Below are 23,440 nucleotides of genomic sequence, written 5' to 3'. Positions count from 1 at the left end.
CTTTTTAATTTTGGATAAAAAGGAGGAAATGGAAAGGACAAGTGAGTTTATATGGCTAAGAGTCTCCAAAAAAGAGGCGGGAGGTCATCAGGGGGTGATGCTTATGCATGCCTCAGCAGGGTACCAGAGACATCCAAGGTAGATGGAAACCCAGGTGCTGGTTCTTCTGAGGGCTGCAGTGACCCATAGGTTCAATGGTCAAGGCAGATGGCTCTGGAGTTCAGGGCCATGTCTGTTGGCCCTACTTTGGAGTTTGTGTTCCTGAGTGTGGTGGAGTTGGACTCAGATATAACATTTCTACACATGCCTCTTCTGTTACTTTCAACGGGCCTGTGGTTGGCATTTGGGTTGGTGTATATTCAGGAGACCTGAATCTTTAAACTGTCCATGTGATGGCCAGGCCCTGGGCCTCAGCAGACTTGCAGCTCCTCCCCTCTGGTTTCTTGGACTTATGCTGGCCAGCTGACAGGGAGGTGAAGAGGGTCAACCACCACACCAGCGAGACAAGAGTGCCTACAGCTGCAAGCAGGAGAATTGCATCCATCATCCATGTGGAATCTAAACCCCTCTTGATGTAGAGGGGGACTGGACATAGCCATCCCATGTCCACAAGATGGGGAATAGAGTTTGGATTAGAGTGGACTTACTGGTGTTCTGCTGGGGAACTATTGTGATTAGTAAGGGAAGAAATTACAGTAGTGATGTAGAAAGGGTGGCCACGGTGGCTGCTGATGGTTGGGAGAGGGAAGAAGAGATATGGTGTGGGGGCATTTTCAGGATTTGGAGTTGTCCTAGGTGGTGTTGCAGGGATGTTGTGTGTCCTGTCATGGCCCACTGGGTGGACTGGGGGAGAGGGTGGACTACAATGTGGACCACTGTCCATGTGCTACAGCAGTACTCCAGAACGTACTATCCGGGTGCAGTGGATGTGCCACCATGATGGAAGAGTTTGTTGATGTGGGAGGGGTGGCGTGGGGGGGAGTATATAGGGACCTTATATTTTTTTAATGTAAAATTTAAAAGAAAATAAAGAAGAAGAAAAAAATAAATAAAATTTATGCAAAAAATAAAAAAAAAACGATCTACACAAAAATTATAAATATATGAACAGATTAATAAAGAAATAAATGAACATATATGAAAAAAAGAATACACAGCAAATGGACACAGAGCAGACAGGGGAGGAGAAATAAAAAAATAAAATAAAATAAAAAAATAGTTGCAGGTGTCACCAGGAGAAGGAAGAAAGGTGGTAGGGAAGACCTCCTTAGACAGAGGATGTCAGGCACACACACACTTGCTCAGTTGCTCACTCTCTTGGTTTCTAGTACAGAGCCTGGACGTTTAGTAGCTCTAACAGTTTATTGAATGATTGAATGAAGGCTGCTCCCTATATATTATACAATTAACAAAGGTGGATTTATATGGAAGTTTGACTTGGGAGCCCCGATTTTAAATGTCCATGTCTTTTATTATTATTATTTTTTTAAAGATTTATTTATTTATTTAATTCACCCCCTCCCCCGTTGTCTGTTCTCTGTGTCTATTTGCTGCATCTTGTTTCTTTGTCGGCTTCTGTTGTCGTCAGCGGCACGGGAAGTGTGGGCAGCGCCATTCCTGGGCAGGCTGCACTTTCTTTCCCGCTGGGCGGCTCTCCTTACGGGGTGCACTCCTTGCGCGTGGGGCTCCCCTAGGCGGGGGACACCCTGCGTGGCAGGGCACTCCTTGCGCGCATCAGCACTGCGCATGGGCCAGCTCCACACAGGTCAAGGAGGCCGGGGGTTTGAACCGCGGACCTCCCATGTGGTAGATGGACGCCCTAACCACTGGGCCAAGTCGGTTTCCCTCCATGTCTTTAATTTTTTTTATTTTTTATTTTTTTAAAGATTTATTTATTCATTTTTAATTCCTCCCCCCTCCCCCGGTTGTCTGTTCTCTGTGTCTGCTTGCTGCGTTCTGTTTCCCCGTCCGCTTCTGTTGTCGTCAGCGGCAAAGGAAGCGCGGGCGGCGCCATTCCTGGGCAGGCTGCCCTCTCCTTCCCGCTGGGCGGCTCTCCTTACGGGGCGCACTCCCCACGTGTCGGGCTTCCCCACGCGGGGACACCCCTGTGTGGCATGGCACTCCCTGGGCGCATCAGCACCGCGCATGGGCCAGCTCCACACGGGTCAAGGAGGCCCGGGGCTTGAACCGCGGACCTCCCATGTGGCAGACGGACGCCCTAACCACTGGGCCAAGTCCGTTTCCCTTAAAAGCTTGTTTTCCTCAGACCTCTGAAGTAAGAAGGAATGTGAGCACGTATAACATCAGTTAGGACCTAATGATTTGTCAGTCGTGAGAACTGCCTTAAAAGGGAGCTTGCTTGCCGGAAGGTGTAAGTGTTCTATAACACAGTCCCCAGTGCTTAGCCAAAGGCAGTTTAATTTCAATAACGAAGAAATGACATTTCCATCACCTGCCCCCTGAGGGAGGGAAAAAGAAACCATGGCACCATAATTTTGACTGTAAAATAGGATCCTGATTGAAATGAAAGTGCACTGTTCTTTCCCATTTCTCCTGGGTTGGCAAACCTCGTGCAGTGAAATTCTCGCCTGTGAGTCCCAGTGAGTCCAGCCAGAGCCAAAGATAGCCCTGCATGGTATCTGCCTGTCCAATTTCACAAAGGGGTATGCACTAGATGGGGAAAGACAGTCAGGGTAGGCTCTTGGATGTCACAATGACCTTGGCTAGGGCTCATTCTGCCACGATGCGTGTCAGATGGAAGATGATTTATATTAGTCAGCCAAAGGGGTGCTGATGCAGAATACCAGAAGTTGGTTGGTTTTTATTTGGGGTAGGAGCTTACAGATAGTAGCCATAAGGCATAAGTTACTTCCCTCACCAAAGTCTATTTTCAGGTGTTGGAGCAAGATGGCTACCTACATCTGCGAGGGTTCAGTCTTCCTGGGTTCCTTCCTTCCAGAGTCTTACTTCTCTCTGTGTTCACAGTTCCTCTCTTCCCAGGGCTTGCTTCATCTTGGGCTCAGGGCTCCTCTCTTCCTGGGGCTTACTTCTCTTTTCCCTGTGAGCTTACTTCCTGGGGCTCCAGCTTAAGGCTTCAGCATCAAACTCCCACATGAAAAACCCTCAACTCTGTCTTTACCATGCCTAATGATGTGGCCCTATCAAAGCCCTAATCAACTTAATCATGCCCAGGTACAGAACAGATTACAAACATAATCCAATACCTATTTTTGGAAATCATAACCATGTCAAACTGCTACATGGTTTCAGTAAGTTGTGAGCTGGGCTTTATAATACTTGACCTAACCTGAAATCTGTGGCAGGCATCATGAGCTGTCACTTCCCATCCCTACTTAAGTCTGGATCTATAGGAGCATCAGCAGGTCCAAAAAGCTGAGGCAAGTTCTGTGTATTTCTGCCTTCCAGCTCAAGAATGAGCAGGGTATCCAGATGCTGAGTAAAGGACATGGAGTTGGCGATTGGAAGACCTATTTCTAGTCCAAGACTATCACCGACTCCCTGTGTGATCTTTGACAAGTCACTTCTCTCTGAGCTCCACTTTCCCCATCTGTAAAATGGGAGCTGGTTTAGTCCATAATCTCTAACTTTCAAGTTCCTAATCTACCAGAGGTCCTCAAAGATAGTAATGGGCCTGTGATTTCAAAAGGACTAGTAGAAACTTACATTTCCCAACAAAGGGGATAACTTGACTAAAGAATCAAATTCCATTGCTTTTGAATAGCATTGTATCAATCCAGTATATTAGGACTCTTGTGCTGATTAGAAGCCTCTAGCTGCAGTCATATATTTCTTTAATAAATAATAGGGAAATAAATTAATTTTTACTTAATAGCTTTCATTTATTTAGTATACAGACTCTTTCTACACATGGAGACAGATAAAAGATATCTTTTGAAGGTAATTTTGGTGGTAAAAAAGCCTCAAGGGTACTTTGGTTTCCATGGCTGATCAAGCAAATACCATACTGTGGGTTGACTTAAACAATGGAAATTTATTAGCTCATGGTTTTGAGGCTGGGGAAAATGTCCACCTCAAGGTGTCATCAAGGCAATGCTTTCTTCCCTGAGACTGGCATTCTGGGGCTGGCTGCTGGTGATCCTTGTGCCTGAGTTCCTCTCTCACGTGGCAATGTACATGGTAGCCTCTCCTGGCCACTTCCTTCTTTTCTGGAGTCTGTTAACATTCAGCTTCTTTTTTCCCATGGCTTTGTAGAAAAAGATCTTTGAAGATCTTCAACCTCCTCCTGTTGCCAGATGAGCCTAAAGAAGGGTTAGCCTCTGTGTGGGTACTGATGCTCTAATTCCCAGGAAGGACCTGTAGAATGGGCCACTGAACTTGGCAGGGGGAGAAAGATGGCTCTGAAACATTCCATCCAAACTCCTCACTAAGCTAAAAATGGATCCTTCAGAGCCAGTGTGAGAACTCAGGGATGAATGAGATGAATGAAGTTAGGCCATTAAAATCAGGAATTAGTCTCTTGGTGTGACATTTATAGGAATTGCACATAAAAAGTAACTCAGCCACCATTACCATCATTGCATCAGTACCATTATACTGAGAGATGCCCATCTGCTCAATGCCCCGTAATGTGCAAAAACAGCTTTCACATCCGTCAGCTTATTTGAGCCTCGTAATCACTCTGTAAAATAGGAACAGCAGGGATTCTTCTCTGTTCCCTATCCCTTTTAAGGTTGAGAAAAATGAAGCTCCAGGAGAAGAAGCAACTTGCACAGACCACCCAGCAGTTAGTAGCAGAGTCAGGTCTAGCACCGAGGCCTCCTGACTTCAGTCCAGTTTCTTTCTGTAACCTGCTGCCTTTGCCAGATGGTGGGAACTGGGAAGGAGCCCTCCTGGCTGAACTAGGGCTGGGTCCATTCTGAGGACAGAGCAGCAAAGACACCATGCCCTGATGGAGGCCTCCAAAGGTTTTGACTCCATAGGGGTTTCTGATGGTCCTCAGGCTCAAGGGAAGCAAGTGATTTTCTGGTTGGCTTACTTTGTTGATTGCAACTGAGCTGAATCTTCAAATTGAGTTTGTCAGAAAAATTGGTACAAATTAAATAAGAGCCTGCTGCTCTTCATGACTGGTTGGGATTTAGATGATCCAGAGAGGCCCATAGAAAGGGCCTCTCCCTGTGAGGTCCAGCCCTCATCCTCTGATTCCTGAGACTCTCTCTCTTTCTGGGAGAGACTCCTCACCATGAGCATCCCCTGCTTTTATCAACAAAACTTTTCCATGTATTTTCTCCTGCAGCCTCTCCTTTCCTCCCTCCTGCCTCCTTTAAATCAGCCCAACCCAGTCTCAAAAATGTGTGCTGAAAAGCACCTAGAAGTCCAGTTGTAAACAAGGAGGTGGGCAGCTGCAGAAAGAACCCAGGGCTTCGGCTGCCTCTCAGACACGCTACTCCAGCACCCTCCTCTCTGCTTCTCCAACCCACCACCCACCAGCTGCAGCCTGGTAGGCTCCACTCTGCCTAAGGTCCCCTATAGAGGAATCCTGGCTTCTTCCTGGCTTCTTGCTGGTAGGCCCCCTCTCACCCAGCCCCATGCTAGACTGAGTAGGGCAGGTGCCCACCTTTCCAGTGTACGCTTAAGTAATTCCTTCTCATTGCTCCACCAAGGACTTTTGTTTTGAACAATACTACTCCAGCTCATTTACACTGGCTTTTTTTTTTTTTAAGGAGGTATCAGGGATCGAACCTAGGACCTTGTACACGGGAAGCTGGTGCTCAACCACTTGAGCTACATCTGCTTTCCTACATTGGCTTTTGAGCATGGATTCTATAGGCCTCTTAAAAAACCCTTCCTATTCACAGAATCATGGTGTGTAAGAGTTGAAAGGGGCTTTAGGAATCTTTAACCAGTCCCATTTTACAACTGGAGAAACTGCAGTCCTGAGAGGAAACCAATTTGTCTACAGTCACACCATTGCTGGCCTGGACTATCACCCCAGTCTTTTGATTTTTCAGCTCAGAGCATTTATCTGATGATTCCCTTCTCCTGGTCTTTTCACCATTTGAGTCAATCCCCAAACTCAAAACCAGGAGAGGTGCTGATGCTATCGGTACCTAAGATGTCAGTAAATGAAAGCAGTAAATATCTTACTGCAAAATGGGCTGAGGATTTCTTGTTTGCTAGGTAAGCATGGCTCTGTTTGCTGCTAGCCTGGATTCACAATTCTACAGCAATTCTAAAAGAAGCTTGTGCAAATTTCAGCTCTATCCTTTTATACCTCCAACCACCCTGCTGCCCCATCATTTCAGGCTCTCATAATTTCTCTCCTAGTTATTTGCTCTAACCCCTTATAACTGCATGTCAGTCTTCTGAAAAGTCCAGCTCCAGATCGTATGGACTTCCTAGGATTGTCATCTTTCACATTTGTAGTTGGCCTGAAGGAAAGCTCTGCGAGTGGGTTGCATTGGGCCTGGGGCTCAGAGTGGAGGTGGCCTAAGCCGATGCAGATGTTAAAGTGGCAGGTGGGCATGGCATTGATTCCCATTCAGTCTTTCTGTTCTCTTGTACTCTGAGAGTTCTGGAATAACCAGCCAGGCTGCTGTGGATTCCTGTGATAATTCCTGGAAGGGAATGATGCTGACTTGAAAAAACATTGTCAGTTGGGGGGAGTGGGGGGAGGGTATGTTGGAGTTCTCTGTATGGGTTTTGCGTTACTTTTGAAACTGTCTTATAAGTTTGAAATTATTTCACAATAAATATTTAAGGAAAAAACAAACTATATCAACCAGTTCTTTGACTACCCTGTGTAGACTTTTTGCCCTTTCCACCACAGATAGTGCACAGGGCTGGATCATTGTGGATTTTTCCATCTGAGTCAATAAAGGCTCTTTAGTTTCCACTGGGATGGACCCTGTGGAGGGCGCTAAGACATGAATCGCATCCTCCCAGAGTGTACAGTCTCTGAAAGGCAGACTGTAGGAGCAGAAAGGAGCTTGGAAGGCCCCCAGCTCAACTCCTTCATCCATAGACCTGAGATCTGGCTGAAACAAGATACGGAACATTCAGAGAGCTCTGCAGAACTACGCAGGGGCAGGGGACATTCTGACAATAACTGTCTGCTTTGGACGCAGGCCAGCAAGGGCAGGCCCCTGGAAGTTTCCCCTCCTGGCCTAGGATGATCCTGGAACAGCTATGCAGTGTGTGCCCTGCACGTGGTGGCCTGGCTGGACGGGGCAATTCATGCCATATTCCCTTTGCCATGCCCTGCTCAATGGCACGGGACTACAAGCCCCCCTCCAAGGGAGAGGACACCTTTTTCTATTTTGTACAAAGAAATTTTCTACTGAACAACTCCAGTGTCAGCAGGGTTGCATCTACACAATAGGCTGCCTTTTTCTAATTGGCTCATTCGGAGAGGACACCTGTTTCTAATTTACACAAGGTGTGATCTAGGCCAGTGGTGGACCTTCTGATCTTTCCTAGACTCTTCAACTGCCTCCCACCTCTCCCTTGTATAAATCCTCCATTCTAACCAAACTTATTGTATGGAAGTGGATCAGTCACCCCCTTTCCCATGGTCAGAAAGCCCCTTATACATTCTCCTCCTCCATGCATGGCATATTTACTTTACACCATTTATGTACTTCCCTCTGAGTTGATGAGCTCAGCACAGGTATTTTGCCAACTGAACTCTGTTTCCAAAGTTCCAAGGAATAGCCTTAAATGTATGAATGGAATGTATGAAAGAATGAAACAATCAATTAACCCATATACATAAATTCTACCTCCTAACTCATCTCCCACCAGTATTTTGTCATTCCCTCCCCATTCTCTCACCTTTAACCCATCCTCTTGCTCATTATCTAAGTCCTACTCTTCTTTACAACTCCCCTCAAGTTCTGCTTTCTAGGGAGGACTTCCCCAAGAGACCCAGTTAACAATTTTCCCCCTCCTGGTCTTTAGTACCAGTATTACTAACAATAGGCCCTAATACGTGTCAGACTCAGAGCTTGTTTTTGTGGTTGTTGTTGTTTTTAATTTAGGAGGTACCAGGGATTGAACCCAAGACTGCATACAATGGAAGCAGGCACTCATCCACTTGAGCTACACCTGCTCCCCTATGCATGGGGTTTTATGAGCACGTTCTCATTGACTTCTCACAACACTATGAAGCTGTATTAGTTAACTATTGCTGAGTAACAAATTACTACAAACTTAGCAACCTAAAATGACTATCATCTCACAGTTTCCATGGGTTAAAGAGTCCAGACATGGTATAACTGGATCCTCTTCTCAGAGTCTCACAAGACTGCAAGCAAGGCATCAGTCAGCTATATTCTTTTCTGGAGGCTTGACTGGGGAAGAACCTACTACCAAGTTCATTATGGTTGTTAGTGTTATTCATTTCCTTGTGGTTGTAGGACTAAGGTCCCTGAGTTCTTCCTGGCTGTTGGCTAAAAGCTATCTTCAGCTCCCAGAGGTTGCCCACAGCTTTATTTCCTTAGCCTAAGCTGTCTTTTTATCATTAGACACTTCTATCAGTCAGTTCCATTTTTTGTTCTCAGAAGCAAGTCCCTCTTGATTAGTTGTTGTCAGGAGCTGGGTGAAGCCCTTTTACCACCTAAGGGCTATGAGTTGTTATGCTGCCACTCAAACCACTAAGCATTCCATACGTCTAGCAGAGTCTGTGCTAGTCAATGTTTTTGATGACGACAATGACAATGGCAGAGGAAGGAGACCTTTCAGCCAAGGAAGAGAAGAGAGGCCCAGTCCCTAAGCAGGGTGTCCTGGCTTGGTGGTGCTTCTGAAGCATAGGAGGGGAGGAAGGGATAGAGGAGGGAGAAGGGGAGAAGAAGCCCAGGAGTTCTTCAGCTCCTGCTGGAACCTGGTGACTAAGGCGCTGGCTCTCCCTCCCCCATCAGGGCAGACCAAGGCAGCCTCGTGGTCTCATGGTCATGGTCACCTTGGATTCTTCTGCCTTTAATTCCCTATCTTTTATCATCTGGTCACATTTGTCCTTTCCCCTTTACCACCTGAACTCTGGAATGAGACAAGGAGGCCTTTCCTCTCCCAGGTTCTGCTGATTAGAGGTCTCATTGCAGTCACAAGGCTTGGGTCTCTTTCTGTTTTTCACTCTTGGCTGTGACATTTTCTTCCAGTTTGCTTGAGACTCCTATTGTAGAAAGGTATGTTCTTTACCTGGATGATTGTATCTTCTTCCAACACTTAGGCTTCCAAATGTCATCATGCTATATATTTTCCCCAGTGATTTCTGGGAGGCAAAGAATCCTGGTTTGAAATATCACTCATCTCATTTTGATCCAGTCATTATCCATTCAGTACATGATTTGTTTTCTGAGGTATGAGCAATAGCACAATCCTATTTATGTAATCAGTTCAGTAAACAGAAGGGCCGGGCAATAATCCCACCAGAATGGGATGAATGAGAAAACTCAGGGCTTGGCAAAGCTTTTAACTACTGCAGTGTTTGGAACAAGGTAAGCATTTCTCAATTAATACTTGAAATTACTCTATTCTTCATTCCCCCCAAATTTTGTGTCATGTCATTTTTGTCCCTGATTTAGACTAATAAAGAAGCAGTTGCCCAAACTTGGAACCCAGGATCTTTCAATCATTCCCTCTCCTTAACCCTATGTCATGTCCAATCTATCTTCAAAATCTCTCTCTAGTCTCCTTGCCTCCAGCTCCACTGCCTCCCATTTTCTCCTCTCTAAACTACTGCAGTGGTCTCTCAGTTCTTACTGCCTCCACTTTTGACTCGTCCAATCCATTCTTCACAGAACAGTCAGACTGCTTAAAAATGCCACTACCCTGAAGAAAATCCACCCGTGACTTTCTATTGCTCTCAGAATGCAATCCAAGCTCCTCTCCATGGTCTAGAAGTCAGGGCCCTGCCTTCCTCTTCCCTTTGGCCTTCTGCCTCTGCTCCTCTCCCTCCTCCCTCCAGGCACACTGGCCTCTCCTCTTAGCTCCCCCAATGTCAAGATCCCCCATCTTGGGCTGTTGCAGATGCTCAATGAGAGCAGAAACCACACATGTTTTGTCCACTATTGTAAAATCAGCTCCCAGCTCAGTACCTGGCACATGGAAGATACATAAAGTCTATTAAATGAATTTTTTTTAAAGGATGAATGAAAGAATTAAGGGATGAATACAGCTTCCTTGAAAATTTTCCTCTCAACCATCATTATATGTCTTTTAAATGCTATATGGACTCCCTATCTGCCTGCCTTCATACCCTCCATTTTCACTTATTTCTATGTACCTGCACTGTTTTCCTACCACAATAACATCTTGCTTATCTGAGCAGCATTGTCTCACACCCTCTTCTATTCAGAACACCGGTGAGAACCCAGAAAGAAGCAAAATATTCTCTGCAATAAACCGAAGATCTGAGATTCCAGGGATAAGGACCTTCTGTTCAGACCCAATTTTAGTAATTTCCCACACTTCTAATAGCCACGAAGATCTGCTCTCCAAGCCTACAGCTAATTAGATAGGTCTCCTTAGTTGGTGGGAAATGGTGCCATTAAATAATGGCTAATTTCACACACTTATAGACCCACACACGTGCACACACACACAAACATAACCCCTCAAGGTCACGCACCCATAGCCACCACAAGACACAACCTGTCTCCTTCCAGAAGAGACATGCAATACACTCTCCTTCGTGTCCTGCTGGGAGCCTGATGGGTGCCGAAGGGCCCATTTCAGTGAACCTTCCTTAAGGAACTAAGATGGCAGGGAGTCTTGGGGTTTGTTTAGCTCTTCTTGGATTGGTTATCCAGAAGGCTGACCATCCCAGCCCCTGAAGCCTAGAAGACACCCCGTTAGCTTACTGATGAATCCCTGCAGCATACTTTGTCCTGTCAGAAGAGCACATACATATACTCGTTCCTCCAAGCACCCTTCCATAAGGTCAGAGTAAGTAAATGAGATGCTTACTCAATTAATTTATTCATTTACACACATTCCATGCCACCTTTGTGCCAGGCAGGCAATATGCTGGGAATACAGATGCCTGCTCTCTGCCCTCAGAGTACTGCGCTACTCACCTGCTGCGATGCATTGAGTTTCCTGTTTCTAAGAACAACTCTTTCTTTCTTAAATAGTCTACAAAAGGGGTTCTTAACTAGGGACCCATGAGCTTGAATTGAAATTAGAAAAAAACATTATTCTGACGTGTTGGTGTGGGTGTGATATATTTATTAAATAATACACAGTATAGTGTGGACTTAGTAAGGGGTCCTTGGTTTTTACCTGACTGGCAAAGGGGACCATGGAACAAAAATGGTTCTTTAAGCCCTTTAAGATAGGTGCCCCTAGAAGGCCTTAACTACAGCTCTGTCCTTCTTAAACCATAAGTTTGCAATTTGTTCGCCTGTCTAAAAACACCCTGATTTATACATAGCTCACTACATTGTTCGCTTCTTCTCGCCTCAGCTGGGACTGCCTGCCAGGCACCTTCTTTTCTGTGGGATCCCACATCCACCCTGCCCCCACCCCTATCTGTTGCGGGGTTGGACTGTGGATTTAGTGTAAGACAAAGCTCCAGGGAGCTTAACGGGATGGGAAGCCGTTTATTTGTCAGTAGCTCATTCTCTAGGAGTTGTCCTGTGAAAGGGATCTATTATTCCTGAACAAAAAAATGTATATATATATTCACACATATATATACTCATGAAAAAATATACTCCTGAGATATACATGTAGATAGAGATATACTCCTGAGATATATAGATATCAATATACACCTGAGACATATAAAAATATTCCTGAACTGTATAAAAATAAATATATTTATATGTATGAAGAGAAAATTATATATATATGTAAAACTAGCTGGGATTTCCCACCTCACCCCCACCCAATCCTTTGCAATCCAGTTACTAGCTATTTCTGTAGGAAGTCCTGTGGAGCACTCTGACAAACAAGGTTCCAGGACCACTGATTATGTAGGTGTTGATGCTTTCAAGCCCCAAGTGCCAGACGCCTGAAGGGAGGGAGACGAGGCTCCCAGGGGTAGCCAGAGCCACAGGACTGAGATGGCCTGCCTGTTTTTCTGTTAGGTTTCCAGGTGAACCAGTAAGCCTGTCTTATTCACTGAAGGGTTTACATTTCATGGTCAAAGAGATTATGGGGCTTTTCTCATGAACGTTGTAGCAGTTTGATATTATTGATGAATTCCAAAAAGAAATACTGGATTATGTTTGGAAACTGCTCTTTTCCTCTGGGCATATTAGATTATATCTGATTAATAGGATTACTTGATTAAGTAATTATGGAAACCTCTTATGCCAGCAGGGTGGTGAGTCCCCACCCTTGGGTGGGGGATAAAAGGCATGGCAGAGGACAGAGTTAAGGGTTTTTTTATTGGTTTTTTTTTTTAAATTATTTATTTATTTATTTCTCTCCCCTTCCCCCTACCCTTGTTGTCTGTTCTCTGTGTCTATTTGCTGCATCGTCTTCCTTGTCCACTTCTGTTGTTGTCAGCAACACGGGAATCTGTGTTTCTTTTTGTTGCATCATCTTGTTGTGTCAGCTCTCCATGTGGGCGGTGTCATTCTTGGGCAGGCTGCACTTTCTTTCGCGCTGGGTGGCTCTCCTTATGGGGCACATGTGGGGATCCCCTACGCGGGGGACACCCCTGCGTGGCAGGGCACTCCTTGCGCGCATCAGCACTGTGCATGGGCCAGCTCCACACGGGTCAAGGAGGCCCGGGGCTTGAACCGCGGACCTTCCATGTGGCAGACGGACGCCCTAACCACTGGGCCAAGTCCACTTCCCGAGTTAAGGGTTTTTGATGTTGGAGTTTTGATATTGGCGTTTGATGCTGAAGCCTTAAACTGGAGCCCCGGGAAGTAAGCTCACAGAGGAAAGAAAAGCCAGCCCCAGGAAGAGGAATGCTAAGCCCAGGAAGAAGTAAGCCCTGGGAAGGAAGGAACCTTGAACTCAGAGAGAAGCAAGACCCTGGACGGGAGGAACCCAGGAAGCTTGAACCCTTGCAGATGTTGGCAGCCATCTTGCTCCAACACCTGAAAATAGACTTTGGTGAGGGAAATAACTTATGCCTTATGGCTAGTATCTGTAAGCTCCTACCCCAAATAAATACCCTTTATAAAAACCAACCAAGTTCTGGTCTTTTTTTTTTTTTTTTTCATTTTTAACAAGAACTTTATTTAATAAACAACAAGACACTCGACTTGAAGGGAAAACTATCTAGGATTCATTTCTTTTAGAGTAATTTATTCCTACTTAAAGACAGATTACCCTACATGTAACAGCTACATACAAAAATGTTATAAAATTGTCCTTGGTTTTACAATGATAAATGAAGAACATTAAAATTCTCCAGTCAAACAAGGTATGCAAGGATTTTTTTATGTTGTTGGTTTTTATTAAAAAACAGAGAGCAAAATAACTTCTTGGAATACAAAGATAAGAGCTGAATGAGCATGCCACTAATGCACTAATGTTCACAGAACCAGTATTTTTCCCCATCCCATCGCCGTTTGATATTGATCAGAACACACCGTTGGCCATTTTAGTTTTAAAAAAAAAAGCAATATACTTGTGCACATACACCAGGTACCTTATATACAATAAAGAAACAGGGAAGGGTAAAATGAAAGAATAGAGAAAACTCTACTGTAGTAGTCAGGATGTGGTAGACCAAACTGCGGTTTTTCTAATTGAGAATGTTTTCTCAGTCTGTAGGAACAGAGCTCTGGAGTAAAGTAGCAGGCTTCCTTTTCAAATAGACTCCACCTGTCTGCTGCTGGGACACTTCGATTGCATCGTCATCCTCCATGTCCAACTGTGCAGGCGTGTTTGTTTCCTTGACTGGCTGCCCATCAAATCAGAATCTGATCTGCCTCATTGACAAACCCTGTCGTTCACAATAGGCTTTCATTAGTTTACTAAGCAATGTATGCCTCTTAATCTTAAACTGTACCACAGAACCATCCTGCCCTGCAGCCTTCAAATGAATATGATCATAGATGAACATGGACTTCTAATAACTCACAAAGGCCTTCTGATTCTTCCTCCAAAACATCTCTTGGTTCCATGCACTGATTAGGCCATCATCTTCCCTGGACACTGCAGAGCTCTCTAACCAGCCTTCCGGTCTCCTCTCTGGTTCTCTTCCAGCTCATTCTCCACACAGCATCCAAGCCAGTTTTTAAACCACAAGTCTGACCAGATTACCATTACCCTTCCACAGCTTCCCTAGATCTCAGGATAAAATCCAAGCTTCCTTCATCTGACTCACAGTATCCTCCTACCTTGACCTCTGTTGACCTCTAACTACATCCTTATTCCTCACGGCTTGCTGCAGTCATACACAACCACTCCCACCCCAGGCTTGCTGCTGGTCAAACAGGCCTTGCACCCACTGCTGGGAGCCCCTTCTTCTCCCCTCACCAAGTTCTAGTCACACTTTGGGATCCTACTTAGATACCACCTAAGGCTACCTGGGCAGGACCCCTCCCCAGAGCACTGACTGCCCTCCCCACCACCTTCTCCTTTCCCAGCAGCTGGATTAGGAGGTCCTGCACTGTGTTCCCAGAGCCCCTGGTACACCTCTGTCCGGTCATTCCCATGGCATCTACTAGACACCTGATCAGTTGTCTGTTCCACTCACTGGACTGTCAGACACTTGAGATCCGGCATTGTCTCCTGTTCATCATTGGCTAGCTCCCAGCACGTAGGAGGAAAGGACTCCATCAGTGTGTTGTTTGTTTTGTTTTGTTTCACTATTTTTTTTTATTTTATCTTGTACATTTAATAATTGAAAATACAAACAATTAAAAACTAAAAAGAAAACAGTTGAACCAAAACATACATTTCTCAATTAAATGTACTGGATACCTATAAATTTTTTTAAATCATACAATATGTTACACAATATATTTAATTCATAGTAATGCAATCATACAATATTTGTCCTTTTGTGTCTGGCTTGCTTTGCTCAACATAATCCATAAATGTTTATCGAATTAATTCATTCATGAATAGACTTGCTGGGAAAGGATAAATCTTAGGGCTTGATGTCAGGGAAAAGCTCGATAAAGCAGGTGTCACAGTAAGAAAAACCCTTGACAAGAGGTTGGAAAATCTGAGTTCCTCATAAATTTGGACAAGTCAGTTCTGCTCACTATACAGAACTTCCATTTTCCTACCTATAAACTTGTAGAATCAAATCTCAGAGATCCCTTTCAACCTCTTAGTCTGCAGTGCTAATTGACTCATGTTCTCTTTAAAAATGACTCCTATTCCTTCTGCCTGTAAGGGACATCAGAAGGCTTATGACCAGAACGACCCTCTTAAGATCCATAAATAGCCACCAGGACACCACAATTAGAAACGAGGCTGCTTTCGTCACAACGGGACATGCAGGCCCGAGAGCCTAATTGCCCACACATCCTGCTCACCTTTTCCTCGGCTGCGGAAGCCCCGCCTTTATTTTCTCTTAATTGGCATCTCAGGGCTTTTTGTTAAAGACTCTACCATCTAATAACTGCAGAGTTGAGAAAGTTGCTGAATTCTGAAGACTGGGGGTGAAAGTATGGCTCAAATTCAGGGCCTGGAAGAGGTGTGAAATTCCATGAATGAGCATAAAGTATACTGAAATTTAGTATAACCCTGGTGCCACAAAATCCTGGGCCTGGAGTGCAGGGTGTGGATAGAAGGAACTCACAACTGTTGCCAGAGGTCCATAAATCCATTGATGAATTGAGCATGGTCTCTAGATTAAATGGATACTAAGTCTTGCCAACACACACAGTTCTTCAAACGTACAACAGAGCTGCCATCATGACTAACAAAATAAACATTCATTTAAAAGTAGCTCTAAATTCATATCAGGCAATGTACAGTGTTCTTGCTCAATAAATATACAACTATAATGAATCTTAATTATGAGAATCCAAGTTCCCGGAAAGCTGAAACTATGTCTGTGTTTTTGATGCTGTACTCTTTGCATCCTGTTCAAGGACCATATTCAGGGCTTGATAAATATTTGCCAGGATTCAGAGAAATATTTTAACTTCAAAAGAAAAACATACTTGAAAAGATAAAGAATCATTGAATAAATCAAAAAAGTTAATAAATGACAGTTTTGTGTTTTATTGCCCTTTTCAACAACAGCAAAAAAATGCTTTCCCATATGGAATTCAGCCATCAAAAAATTACCTTGCAAGGAAAGTGAAACTTAGAGGTTAAGATGCTGGTCCCAGTGGGACCAGCATTTCACCTGTGTCCCCGTGGCGATTACATCAGTTTGCAGAGGAATGTGATTCTGCTCTCTTCCTTTGCTAGGTTGAATGGCTCAGATGGGTGACCGACATCTAGGTAAGATAAGTTCCTAAAGTAGGACTGGAGTTTCGTCAACATAGTTTCTGTATGAATTACACAACAGTAGGAAGCGTCCTGGGTTTAAAAAGATGAAAGAGCTGGGGAAATTGAGAACTTGTAGACTAAAGACTTTCCCTTTGAATCTCTGTATCTCCATTTTTTCTGTCATTAAAAGAAATAAAATAGTAGGGGCAAAATGAAGGCTGGTCTCTGTTAAGCAATTTAAAATACATATTTTTGGCTGAGGTGCAAGGTTTAAGATGGTGAAAGATGATTGCGATATGAAGCACAAGGCAAATTGCAATCAGAAGAACACTGATTAAATAAAATAAGGTACATTTGTACAGTGGAACTGGCTGCAGTAGTTAAAATGATAGAGATTTATATTTAGGTATAGAATGGACTAAAGCAGGTCAAAGAATAACATATATAGTGTTTTCCATTTACAGAAAGTATATACACTCTTACTAGTGCAAAGGCAGATGCCGGCCTTGATCGTCAGCAGTAACTAGCTTGGAGTGGCAGGACTTCAAGTGAGTTTTACTTTCATACTGCTATACAGTTTTTATCTTCTTATATGTATGTATCTTTTCTAATAACCAGAAAACCATTCAGGGTATTCAAGATGAGGTGCTGCAAACTGTATATGCTTTACAAGTCCACTTGCCTGACGATTCCAAGGAGTTTAATGCATCCCTACAGGGCAGTCCTGGCATCAGCAAAGCCCTGGGGTTCATGGTTTTTATTAGCCGATCTTCACCCAACATCCAAAGACCACCGGGCACTCTCAGCCCTCTTGACAGCTAAGGAAACTCTGACCAGGAGGCGAGCTGTGGCAGGAGCAGAAGGGCCGGGCAGCCACAGCAAAGCTGGGTCAGAGTGACCACTCCTCCTTAAAACTCCCAGCCAGGGAGCGAGCCCAAGGTCCTTCCACACCGGCTGTGCCACGGGTTTCCTTGCGGTGGCTTCCCGGGCCTCCGGAGGCACTTGCTGGGGCTGGGCAGATGGACCCGCTCGTCCCTCCCAGCCCGGGAGGCATCGCGGCATTTGTGTCCACGCCCTTCTGCCTCCCCTGGCCACGGGGCCCCCACCTCAGCTGCGCCCGAGGGCTTCCTAAGTGTCAGCGCTCAGGCGAGCCACTTCCCTTTTCTGAACCCCAGCTTCCTCACCTGTGAAATGGGAATAAATGAGATGATGTTTACACCCGTGTTCTGTAGGCTTGAAAACCGTCTTAGCGTTGGGAAATTGGCAAGACGGCAGGGGATCAGAGGTGCCAGTGTTAGACATGGATCTGAACACAGCCCTATCCTCTGCTGACCGTGCAACTTTGATAAAGTGATATCTCTTGCAGCCTCAGTTTCTGGCCTCTAAAATGGGGTTTTCTGCTCTTTGCCTCACTCACCAGCTTCCAGGGGAAACAGGATTTATGTAAATTCCAGAGAACCAAGGTTCAAATTAAACCATCTCATGAGCAATTATTCAGATGGTGTGGGGGTGGGGGCTGCCCCGTGACTGGAACCCAGCTTCCCCCGACTTGTTTTTATTTTTATACCCCTGAAGTCCAAAACCAGCTGTCTGAATTACTTGCAAACGGAGCCAAAACTATTGTCACTGGTCACAGAATCCTTGTGGAGTCGGCTGGCTCCAGCCACGCCTCAGGACAGTGCACTAAAAATAGCCTCCCAGCACTATTTTTAAGGCCCTCCGGGCAGGCTGTTAACCACGGGCCACAGGAGCAGCACTCCGCACGGCCTGCACGCAGGAGCACTAAGACGTGGCGTGATTTCTAGGAGGGTGCTGTGGTTAGTTAAGGAGCTGGACTGAAACCCGCATGGCCTCCTCCCTGACCTCAGGGATTGCTCACCCTGCAAAGGAGCACATTGCAAAGGCAGCCTATCTGGGGACCCGGCCAGCCACACAGGGCCACGACACAGCCTGCTGTCATCGGGCTGTTACGCCCAGCTCTGCGTTCCCTTTCCACACTGGACATTCTCTGAATCACCGCACGGAGGCTTCTGCCCAGTGGGGGCATTGGTGCCATCATCCCTCACAGTTGAAGAGTCATTCATAATTTTCAAGCATATTCACATCCACTACCCTGCTCTGATGCTCATGGCACTCTGTTAAAGGGACATTTTTCTTTCCATTTTATAGATGAAGACACTAAAGGAATGAGTATGCTCTCAAAACACCACTGTTGGGCAAGTGAATGCAAACACCACTGGTAGGCGAGTGAATGGAAATGAACAGCTCCCTTGTGTCTGAAGGTGGGATGACCTCGGATATCCCAAAATCAGCCCAGCATCTTACTTCTCAGTGTCAAACACAGTGGGCCACACCCCACCCTCCACTGTAGCCAAAGGCTCCCCCGTCGTTTATGTCCTCATCCGTTTGACAATCCTGAGCGCCCGCTCTGTGCTAGGCCCTCACTGCACTTGACTTGGAGATAAATGGCATCGCCCGTGCCCTGGGGAGGTGACAGTGACGGATAGAACTCCTCAGCAAGTGGTGGGCACAGGATGGTGGGAGATGTTTGAAAACAGAGGAAGACAAGCCGTCCAGTCAGGAGCAGCCTGGGCCAGGCAGGAGGCGGGAGACACGATAGAGCCGGTAGCACAGGGACTGGAAGCAGGTCAGGGTGGGCACCAGGAGATCAGGCAAGGCTGGATGGTAAGACAGGGCCTGAGGCAGGCGCAAGGGCTGCAAGGAGGGGGCTTCATCCTGAAGGGCGCAGGAATCCTGGAGCTTTCAGCAGGGGAAGAGCATGGCCACATCCGGGTTTCAGAAATGTCCCTACGGCCATAGGGGAGAGGGGGGAGGTCTGGAGAGGAGGCCAATTTGGAGGCGGTTAAAATATCCAGAATGACGTGGGGCCTGGACTGGACCAAGTCAGGGAACACAGTGGAGGGGAAGGGAGAGCTCATTTTAAATCTGTTGTAGTGAGCAGCCCGTTGGCTATCCAGGCAGATATCGTGAGCAGCAAGTCAGATACACAATTGCGGGGCTAAAAGGGGAAATCCCGCTTGGAGTCAGCAGCTTGGTAGGTGGTGGGGAGTTAAAGAAGCCTAGAGGCAAGTGGACCTCATCCTTCACTCCTCAGAAATTCTGATTCAATTACTGCAGAGCAGTCCCTGCCATCAGGATATTCAAAAACTTCCAAGTGCTCCTCCTAGTTTGCAGCCGGGGGCTGGGAACACACCCAGCACGGAGATGTGATGATGGAGCAGGGGCCACCTAGGAGAGACCTGAGGCACACTTAAGGGCCAGGGAGGGCAGGGAGCCAGAGGTGAGCCTGGCCTCCAGGGAAAGAGTTATCTGTTAGCTCAGGAGCTGAAGGAGGGGCAGGCACCAAGGGGGAGGCTCTGGGAGCACATGCTGCAAGAGCGGCCAGGCTGGAGAGTGGCTGGGGTTTTGCAGTAAGTCAGCCACGGTGAGTGGGGCCAGAGCACATCCCGGGAGGGGGGAACCGTGACAGCCAGATAGGGACACACTACAAAGAGAGTGAAGGGGGTAAAAGAAGACACCAATGTGGGCAGCTCTGTTAAGAAACTTGGCGTGAATGGAAGTTAGGTGAAAGGAGGGTGGAGGTATGATTGGACGAGTTTGAGGATATTTGTATCCCGAGTTAGGTAAAGAGGAAAGGGAGGGTAAGTCGGCAGTGCCCTGGGTGATGGGTGGGGGGCAGTGAGGGTAAAAGAAGGTCGTCCAAGGAGGCTGAGGGGTTGGGGTTCAGAGCCCAAAAGGAGCCATCAGCCCAAGGAGTGATGCTTCCCCGCCTCCCCCCGAAGGGCAAGGTCTGGGGTTGTGCCACCTGCTGTGCTGAAGACTAGCGCCCGCACCTGCCCCATGAAGGTGGGCTGAAGGCATTCGCTGCCCCCTCCTCCTCCCCACAAGCCACCCCCTTCTCTCTCCTCCCCTTCCATTCCCGCTGCCTGCTGCTGCTCTGTGGCCAGCCAGCTCCGCCTTGATATAAACGACTCCCACTACCTTTGGCCCCTCCTTCCTGCCCTGAGGAATTTTTTTTTTAACCAACTGTTAAATGGACTGAACATCTTGAGAGCAGGGATTCTAAAATTTGCCTGAAGCACTTGGTTCTAAACATGTGGTAGGTACTTAATAAACATTTGTTGCATAAATTCTTGAATCCACACGTGCACAAACAAAAAAGCATTGCCACAACCACATTTCTATCCTTAGAGGTATGTCGCAGTGTGCATGCTCACCCCAGCGCTGGTACATGTGCCCACACTGGATGCCCAGGCGTTCACCAAAATAGCCCCAGAGGTCCTGTGCAGCCAGGCCCTGTGACGCGCTCCCCACATCCTGGGAGCAAGCCCTCACGGACAAGCCTGCCTGGTCCCTATTTCCCTGTGACATTTCTCAAGGTTAGGAATAGCCCAGATCACACGGAAATTCTGACACGCGAGACTTGTGACGTAGAGCTAAAGGGAAGGAAATTTGCCACAGTGTTATGAAACCGATGCTCCATGAGGCTCATTTTATTTTAACAGTAAATGGCTTCTAGGAAGATAGCAGGAAGAGGCATCTTTCCAGCACTAGCCCTCATTCCCAGTTTTGCTCAAAAAACATATGGCAGAATCAGTGACTCAATTTCAGCTTGCAGTATTTATTTCCTAATTTATAAGAGTTGTGAAAGAATGTCCAACAGAACATTCACTCTAATATTTTCAATCTTTCAACATGGATTCTTGCTGCTACTAACAAAATGTTAGGGAGTATTTACAAACACAGAAGCAAAGTCCAAATTTGGTATATTTTCTTTAAATACATACTTAGGGCAAAAGTTTTCTCTCACAAATTGCTCATTTTAAGCCAAAATGGTTTTGATTCTAGGTAAAAATAGTAAGCACATTGATTATGGCAATGTGCTGCTATGATAAGCATATTTTTCAAGTTGTGCAGGTTCTTTGGTTGAGAAAAGAGACACTCCCCTCCTATCTTGTCTTTCATAAACCAAGTGCCCACACAACCCCCCCACGCACTTACACAGACACGCTGTAAAATGGTATGCAAAAATACACAAACCTAAGCCTGATCCGCTTGAAGCTGAGTTTCTTAGTCAGCTGGGGCCACTGGCTCCAGATGCATCAGCCCTACAGAGGCCATCTGAGACCCCCACCCCATTCTACCCTCTCCTTTCCTCAGCCACAGATGGGACCCCTGACCCAACTAGCCACCCAGCAATGCAGGTGGCCATTTTCCTGCTTCTGTGACTCTTCTGACCCTGATTTCTTGGACAAGGGGTGGGGGTAGGGGTTTTCCCTTTAGAATAAGAGGAAAGAAGCCCAATGGAGTTACCAATTTCCATCTCAGAAGGGAACTGGAAATATATGCTTCTAGAACTGACACCTCCCTGGCTTCAAGCCCTCTGTACTGTCTCATACTGATTGCTTCCTGAGGCGCTGAGCAGTTAAATCCTTTCAGTCCAAGAGCCTATGTGTTTGCATGGAGGGGAGTGGGTCACAAGTGGTAGAGGCAGGAGCTAGGAGTGGAGGGAAAACAGACTCACAGGGGATAAAGTGAGCAATGGCCCCCATCGAGAGAAGAAAACAAGGTGACGCCTCGGGGTTTACACTGAGGAAGCAAGAACAGGGGCCCTGACCAAGCCTCAGAGGGAGGAAGGGGGTCAGAGTGATTTCATGTGGGTTGGAGGAGAGAGGAAGAAATAGAGACTAAAGATCTTTCCAGTTCCTTGGTTGCCTTCCAGTCTGGAAAGTACTGCGGATCATCTGGCAGAACACTAGCCTTTCTGACACTGGCTAGACCCTATAGCTGCAGCCTTTGATGGGGAACATAGGTCCTGGGTTCAGGAGCATCAGCAGGGGCCACTTCCTAAATGAAGATAGCATCAGCACTCACTCAGGATGTGTGTGGTTTCATTAGATTCTTGACACATGCCAGAGAGGGAACGCCCAGCTCCCATTTCATTCACGCTTGAAATGAGATTTCACGAGCAGCAGCCGTTGAGGGAACTGGGATCCTGCTGGCAAGAAGACTGAGGGGAGGCATGGGAACTGTCCTCACATAGCTGAAGGGCCGTCCTATGCCTGGAAGAGGGGCAGGCTTACTCCTTGAGAACCCAGAGGGAGAGAAGGCGCCAGGTTTCCATCCCTCAAAAGCAAGGAAGGTCTCAAATAATGCACGCTGCCTTGGGAGGTGGTGAGCTCTCAGGGCTGGAGAGATTTAGCCAGCAGCCACGGGATCATCTGTCAGGGATTTCGCACAGGGATTGCTGTTAATTAGGTGTGCAGGACAAGTTGAAACTCGGCCCAGCCTCTGACCTCCTCTCTGTTGCCCGAGCAGGGGTCGTCTGCTCCTTTCAGGACTGCAGACAACCTAAGCTGTCCTCCTAGGGCGAGGAAATCCTATCCTTATCTGGCCTATGGCCTTCACCACAAGAAGTGGTCAGGGCCCTCACCGATGCTGAGTGATGACCCGATACCCTGGCCTTGACCTAGGAGAGAGGTGTTACATTTGACAAATGAAGACAGCGAAGCTTACAGGGTGATGTAACTAGGTCGTAAAGGGAAATCTGGCCAAGGATAACCACTAGGCCATATTGATTTTTAAAAGGGTAAGTGGGATTGTAATATCAATAATCACTCCTCCTAATTTAACCTGTTTGTAAACTGAAGTTTTGAACACATTCCTTAAAATGGTATTTAGAGATCCATGATCTCTCATCACCAGTCACTGCCCACAGGATTTTGGATTTCTTACATTCTTCTCAATCATTATAGGATGCATAGATTAGGAATTAACCAAACTTTTAGGAATTGCAATACCCGATAATTGCTTACTCGATTTTGTATTCCACTTTCCTGCCCCTTCATAAAAGAACTTTCTGGAGGAGACAAAGATATATATGGGCACACACTCACAAGTGCAAATTAGGGAAATCAAGACAATCTTGTTTCCACACATCCCATGAGGCCTGGGGAACAACAAAATGTTCTAGATGGTCTTAGATCTGTGTCTTAGGATGGGAATCTAGAAGTAATCCAAATTAGACAGGCCTTTTGAGAGAGGAGATGCCACGGACTCGCTGACTAATTCTTTGGTC

This window comes from Dasypus novemcinctus, chromosome 4, assembly GCF_030445035.2.
Source record: "Dasypus novemcinctus isolate mDasNov1 chromosome 4, mDasNov1.1.hap2, whole genome shotgun sequence".
NCBI classification, from domain to species: Eukaryota; Metazoa; Chordata; class Mammalia; order Cingulata; family Dasypodidae; genus Dasypus; species Dasypus novemcinctus.
This window is presented reverse-complemented; position numbering follows the sequence as displayed.